Genomic DNA, 7322 nt, shown 5'->3' with positions numbered 1-7322 from the left:
GGATTCATTTGCACATACTTGGGACTTAAAAGATTTTTGTCATCATTTGACTGGAGCCCTGTTGGCGACGATTTATGAGTCATTTCTAGAGAGCTCTTTTCAGAATGCTCAGCTTTAAACTGCACCAAAGCCCTGTTTTGCGTTCCCTGGTCATGTAACCAACTGACTGCCTTTTTATAATTGTGTCTGTGAAGCCCTGTCAGCAGGACAACTGCAAAGCCATCTTTAAATCTAGTAAAAACACGAAGCCCAAGATGAGATTTAGAACTTGCACTCCCAACTCAGGAGAGTCGATTGTAAAGGAAGACAGATTAGAATGAAATTAGCAAATGTTATCTGGACATAAAACTGTTCATGCTTCGGACTGGGAGGCACCGTGTCTCTACATTTTTACTAGTATTCTGAAATACCAAACAGCTCTAGTGACAAGTCTACAAAGAGTTTTACATGTCTCATGACCAAAAAAATGAGCTTTACTGTTATATCAGATTTATTGCTATTTTCCACTCACTCAGCGACGGGTCTCCGTCTTGAAAGGTCGTATTGTACTGTCTGTGGTGCTTCTCCAGCAAATCAGAAACGTTCACTGAGTTCCTAGGGATGCTGAAATGTTCTTGATAAAATGAAAGTAGTATATTTTTATGACAAGTGTATAAACACTTGTTATGTTTTAAGAACAGTAGACTGTATCACACAAAGTCAAAAGGGGAGGGGCACTCTGGCCAAAACGGAGCTTCACAGAATATGTGCGTCAGTCTTCATACACGGAGGTGAGCATCCAGGCCATGACACCAACAGCGCTGTTTCAGCAATTCTAATTGTCCTCTTTAAACTTCTAAAAAGATACTTCTTCATCTCGTATCACTCTGACTTCCGGAGGCTAGAACGGCTAGCATCACGTCATGTGACGTCAGTGCACCGTGAAGCTGCGAAGCGTGCCCCGAAGTTCTCTGACTTTCCTCTCACTGAGAGGGTTTACCTTGAAGTAAAATGAACATTGAAATTATAAATTTAAGCTGACTTCAATTATCATAACAGAAAGAAATTGGAAATCCATTACATGAAAATAATCAAATATCCTAAATGCATGAAAACTAGAAATGAAAATGAAAGAACAACATATCTATGAATATGTCAGAAAGACTCACCATATGTGAAGAGTTTATTTTCTACAGTTACAATAATCCATTGGGTTTACACTTAAAAAGTTGCTGCAAATGGTTTGGACACAGCAACAGCAGATCTTTATCTTTTTGAGGAATGTCTCAGAAAAATATCAGAAACAGTCAAGTTCCTGGCAAGACTGTGCTGTGGCTCCCATGTTCTCATGGAAGAATAGGCAGCAAAATGTTTTGGAGTGACGACACGGAAGTTTACTCCAAGACACACCCTAAATTTCTTGAGTGAATTTCTCTATCATGTGAGCTGCGGTCCCAGCTAGACCACTAGCGACAGCACAGGAGACCTCATGTGACATTTCTCATTTTTAATTTTCTTAGTAGATCAGAAAGTTACGACCCCCTCTTCCCAAACTGGATCTATCTCTTGCCTAATTTACAAAGTAAGAAATGCAGTATCTCAGAAAAAAGTTTGTGGGGCGCAGCTAAGGACACGCCTAGAGGAAGATCTGGAGCAACAAGTTATTTTATTAGAAAGAAAAGCCTCAAAGCAATAATTAAAGCTTCTATTTTAAGAATCTAGAAAAGAAGCATAAAATATGTCAAAGTAAGCAAGAGTAAAAAAAAAAAAAAAACACACAACACCAGAATGTAGCATAAATTAATGAAATAGAAAAAAAAGAAAAATAATTTTAAAATGATACCAAGTTCTGGTTCTTTGAAAATATGAATAAAAATGGTGAACTTTAGCCAGACTGTTCAAGGAAAAAAGAAGATACAAATTACAACATCAAAAATGAGAGGTAATGTCACTATAGACACTGAAGACACAAGACCAAAAAGAGAATTAGAACAACCCCACTCCCAGAAATCAGACAACTAGATGGATAGGTTAAGATGGATTAGACAAAATGGGTAAGTTCCTTCAAAGTTATAAACTACCAAAATTGACTTAAGAAAATCAGATTATCTGAATAGATGTATTATATAAATTGGAATTGTAGTTAAAAGTTTTCTCACTTAAAAAAAACCCCAAAAACATTTAAAAAAAACTCTCACTAGATGGTGTCACTGGTAAACTGTACAAAATATTTAAGAAAGAAATAATACAAATTCTACACAGTTATTTTCAGAAATCAGACAAGAAAATGAAAACTTCCAACCTATTCATGATGTCAGCATTATTCTAATACCAAGACCTGCCAAAGACATCATGAGAAAACTTGAGAAAAATATTCGCGAACACAGATGCAGAAATCTTCAGTGAAACATTAGGAAAGCAAACTTAGCAACATTTAACAAAAATTACACATCGTGACTCAGCTGGGTTTATATTGGGAATCCAAGATTGGTCTAACATTTAAAAACCAACATAACTGAATATACTAGCAGACTAAAGAAGGAAAATTAACCCACTGATGGAGAAAAAGCACTTTGCAAAATTTATACCCATTCATGACAAACACTTTCAGTAAGCCAAGAACTGGGGAGAAAAACCTTAACATCATCAAGGGCTTCGACAAACTCCTACAACTAACGTCAGAAAATCAAGAACATGACAAAGATGTCAGCGCTCCCATTCTGATTCCACATCGTACTGGGAGTCCTAACCAGTGTAAAACTGCAACAGAAACAAACAAAAGACCCACAGATTTCAAAAAGGAAACAAGACACAGGTGGAAAGCCCCAAAGAATCTGCAAGAAAGTCCCTAGAGCTCATAACTGAAATTGCTAACATAATTGACTTTGCCAGCAAAGTCATGGGATATGTACAAAAATCAACTGTATTATTATATGCTAGCAATAAACAATTATTATATAAACAGATTTTTAAAAGTATCATCTTAAATAGTACCAAAACTATGAACTACTCAGCTAGGTATAAATCTAAGAAACATTGTACACACAGCAGAGATTGAAACATTCATCTTATTGAAGAAGATGATGACAATGACGATGATGAAGGTGTCAACAACAGGACAGCAAATACTCGGACAGTGCACACTAGACACCGAGCATGTACAGAGCAGCCCCCGGAATTCTCACGGCAGCACTGTGAGGCAAAGATGAGCACATCTCCACCTTCCACGCGAGCACCCAGAGCCACACTGGAGCCTGTGCCGTGCGTGATGTGCGTCGTGGTCAACGGCAGGTAAGGAACATGGCCAAGATTTGAGCACCAGCAGCCTGGCTGGGTCTGCACTTAGGCAATGAGCTGTGCTGCCTTTGTCAAATCGCTGTTTATCCTCTTAACCTTGCCCTCTGGCAGCAAGTAGCGCATTCATTACACTCTCCTTGTTTAAATCCAATGAATACATTTTGTTTTCAGCCAGAATACTGACTGATACAAAACGTTAACATGAATGACTCTTAAAAAGCAAGTAGCCAAAGAACACTTGCAGCATGATATCATCTCTACAAATTTCAAAGCATGAAATTGGATAATATATTGTTTAGAAACATCTGGATAAAATTATAAAGAAAAGCCTGGCAAGGTTTTAAAAAAAATATCGCTGCAAGGAGGTGCTAACATCACGATGGGGGTGGGGCAGAGGAATGGAATCAGGGGTTTCGGTGACTTTAATGTCAGTGGCCCATCCCTCGAATCGCATGGATGGGTTTATAGGTTATACTTTCATGATACTTCATAATATATTACTTTATATGGGCAATGTATTTCACACTACACAATAAACATAGAAAAGTGCCCACGTCCCGCATGAGGTACAATTTTTAAGTTAACTATGTGAGGAGTTAGGTAAAGATGACAAGTTTATTGATTTAATACTGACTATTGACCTCTAGGCGCTGGGCGTGGTTCCAAGCACTGGGACGCAGCTTTCTGGGGTGGACCCCATACCACACGCAGTGTGAAAAATAAACTAAGGCAAGGGGACAGAATCTCTACTGAAAATCATAGATTTTGAGGACAGTTGAATAAGCAATTATTAATTTTTAAAAAGGAGTAAATGGGAGAGAAGAAAATGAAGTCTACAGGTAAGTAAAAGCTTTAGTATTTGTGTCTTGGTTTATAACCCAACCAGTCATCGTACTTCCAATCTACACACATTTTCCAGCCGTTTCAGTCACCGGCAAATCACTAGCAAGTAATATACAAGTTGAGGTGTAGCAGGTTGACCTGACACAAAAATCAGAATGAGTCTGAGTTACCACCAAAGGGGCAGGGATGACTCATCTGACAGTTGTCTCTTGATGGTTCTTGTACACTGGGCCCTGCGCTAAATACATGGAATAAAATGACCAGCAAAAATGGCTGTCTCTGACCTCGAGCAGCTTACCCTCCAAGGACGGAGGACTGATAACCAAGGGTGAAGACAGTTTGGGGGAAGGAGCATAGGTCTGTAAGTGCAGCTCGGGGGGGCGGAGGAGGAGGCTTCATGAACCCACACCCGTCTGGACTCAGCAGCCAACCCTGCGCACCTGGCCTGTGAGGCCTTTCCTTTCTTCCAACCGCAGGTGGAAGCGATGGCAGAGCTCTGGGAGCATAGGTGACAGTCTCACCCTGGTGCATGGCGGGGACCAGCCTGGAAGGCGCCCTGTGGAGGCGGTGACTGTCCCCGAGGTTCTGCAGCCCCCGAGGCCGGGCAGCGTCGGGGTGGCGGTACAGCTGACAGATGCGGAGACACTCAGCAGGGAGATCTGGCAGAACTCAGGGATGGATTTGTACTCTTCACCAATCAGAACCAAGTAACCAGTGGAAGAAGGACCTTTCTTCAGAGCCCAACATAACCAATATCTTATTAACACAACAGAGAGGGAGCCAAGATGACCTGACAAAGAAACGAAAGAAGGAAGGGAGGGAGGGAGGCAGGGAGGAGAAAAGGAAAGAAAAAGAAAGAGAAAAAAGAAGTCAGGAGAGGATGAAGCGATAATTCGCATGGGAGCGCTGGGCAGCCTTCCAAGTCTTGCTGAGACAGAGCTTCCAGACCATGTAACCCAGTGACAGCGAACCAGCACCTCCCATCAGACGGCTAACTGCTCACCAGCATCTATGCGATGTCCTGTCGGGCGTGTCTCCATTCCACCACGCCGCAAATACAACCAGAGACGGAAATGACTCCACCTGGGGGGTCGCCGAAAACCCACAGCAAACTTCTCCCATCCTGACTCGTAGACTCAATCCGATAGCTGCTTCCTCGCGAGTGAAAGGGCATTTCCCTCCGACTGAGTGGCAGGATTAGCACTCTAAGCTCTGGAAAAACAAGAGTTCCCACTTAAAGCACTAGATAATATAAATCTGACTCATTAGCGGACCAAGCAGACATACTAAGCAAAAGCACACGAAGCCCTGATTTTTGTTCATATCTTATTCCCAGCACTGGCAAGCACATAAGCTCTAGCACTAACCTAACAGTTTCACCCAGAGGCTGACAGCACATCTTGCTGTGTCAGAAGTACACAGCCGACGTGGCCGGCGGACCGTCAAACCTCAGGCAAGGCTGTGATGGGGCTCCGCAGAATGGAGCAGCGCCCCAGGAACGCACTCCACAGAGGCCAGCGCCAGTGCAAATCTGTAGAAAGCTGCAGGAAACAGAAGTCCAAAGTTATTATTTATTGGGGTTGGGTATCTTGGGGATTAGAGATAAAAGATTTATGCCTCTAGGCTGTCAAGCTTAAATGAACTGAAGGAATGAGTAACTTTTAAAATATCAGAAAACAGATTGTGCTGTTCTAACACTTAGATAAAGTTATTTGTGGAAAGGGTGCTGGCTTCTCTGCTTCATACAAACCTTGGAGTGAGGGTTTATTAATAACTGAGTCGTTCTCTGAGAAATATGAGAACTTAGCTTCTTTTCAATTGAGAATTATTAAAAAATGTCGCTAATCCTACCACACTACAACCAAACTGGGGTTGAAGCTGGAACTCACATCTTTGGAAACAATTCTTATCTTGACACAAATGGGTGAGGAGTTTATGTCTGCAGCTTTTGAGCAGCAGAAGTTTGAATGTGAACCCCATTATAATTAAATGACGTTTCTGCGTGATATCTAATCAATATTTCGAAAGCCAATGCTAATTTAAATTTTTATCAAAGTCAAGCAAGCTGTGAAACACTTTCCACTGCAACCATAAAAAGAGTCTACAGACCTGGAATTCTCTACGCTCTGGCCAGCTCAGGCAACGGACATCCTTTTTGTGTTTTGTGGGATAGTTTGTCTCACGTCTGTGTCTTTAAGGTAATGTTTGTCCTGTCTCTGACAAGGGTTTTCATTCCCGAGGACTGAAAACCTGTCTTCTGTCTTCTCAGGGTTATTTTCTCCAGCACATAGTGAATAATCCATATGTAGTTAATTAAGGATTATATAAAGTGTAACCTTATAGTAAATTTTGGTTTAATTGCTTTATTTAAAATTTTTTTTTCTTCAGAACGTTAATGAATAAACACGATTTGCCTGCGTTTAGAGGAGAAGGAGAAAACCACGTAAAGCCAGCAGAGCAAATCTGATGAGCTCAATCCTCCTGCTGGGGAAATGCTCAGTGGGAGCGAGCAGGAAATGTGAATTATGGACTACTTTCAAAATACACAGTATTAGCTCTTCCAATTACACGCTGTGTTCTAAATCAAGTAACAAAGTAGCCCCAACTTCCCATTTTCAAGGGAGATGGACAGGATGTTCTTATGAACTGTCACAACCAGAGAGCTCCACAGGCTTGAAAGCTGTCTCCCTTATTATGTTAAATATTAACCAGCATTGCTGTTGCTCCTTTGCAAGTGTGGAATTCTCTAGTCAGTTGATTTTCGGTATTTCATGTATGTTCTCCAAGCCAGACATACTCTGCAGACAGGCGGGGCCACATCTCCCTCGTCACCAAAATGGCTAGGAAACTGGGGCAGGACATGGTCTCCTTAGTATTTCTCTCCAAGTTGACTTGTAGCCATCACAAGGTGTGGGGCAAGGATACGTAGGAATATAATGCAGTCAACAGACTCAAGACACATGGCTTAGCCGGTCAGCCTTTAAGCAGCCCTGAGAGCTTGGAGCTGACAGCACATGACCCCCGGCTTTGCTGGTTACAGCAAAATGGACACGGGACGGGTGACCATGAGGACCAAGTCTGCTGCTCAGAACAAGCCTGGAAAATAAAGGTGATACATGAAGTATAAACAGATAAACACAGGTTGTCGTTAGGGTTTTCCTTGGCCAAAAAATTTAATCTCAGTTCTAGTCAGAGAGTTAATG

At 41.6% G+C, this 7322-nt stretch overlaps 1 long non-coding RNA gene across 1 annotated transcript; it reads right to left on the bottom strand.

Annotated features, from left to right (window-relative positions):
• Positions 1-407: 407 nt before the first annotated feature.
• Positions 408-5657, bottom strand: LOC116151882 (uncharacterized). The gene is made up of 3 exons (XR_004135493.2): positions 5487-5657; positions 5123-5331; positions 408-979 (listed from the first exon to the last, which is right to left on the bottom strand). It is a non-coding gene; the product is annotated as an uncharacterized LOC116151882 (long non-coding RNA).
• Between the last annotated feature and the right edge of the window lie 1665 nt (positions 5658-7322).

The sequence above is a fragment of the Camelus dromedarius genome, chromosome 26 (genome assembly GCF_036321535.1).
Source record: "Camelus dromedarius isolate mCamDro1 chromosome 26, mCamDro1.pat, whole genome shotgun sequence".
Taxonomy (NCBI): domain Eukaryota; kingdom Metazoa; phylum Chordata; class Mammalia; order Artiodactyla; family Camelidae; genus Camelus; species Camelus dromedarius.
This window is presented reverse-complemented; position numbering and strand designations above follow the sequence as displayed.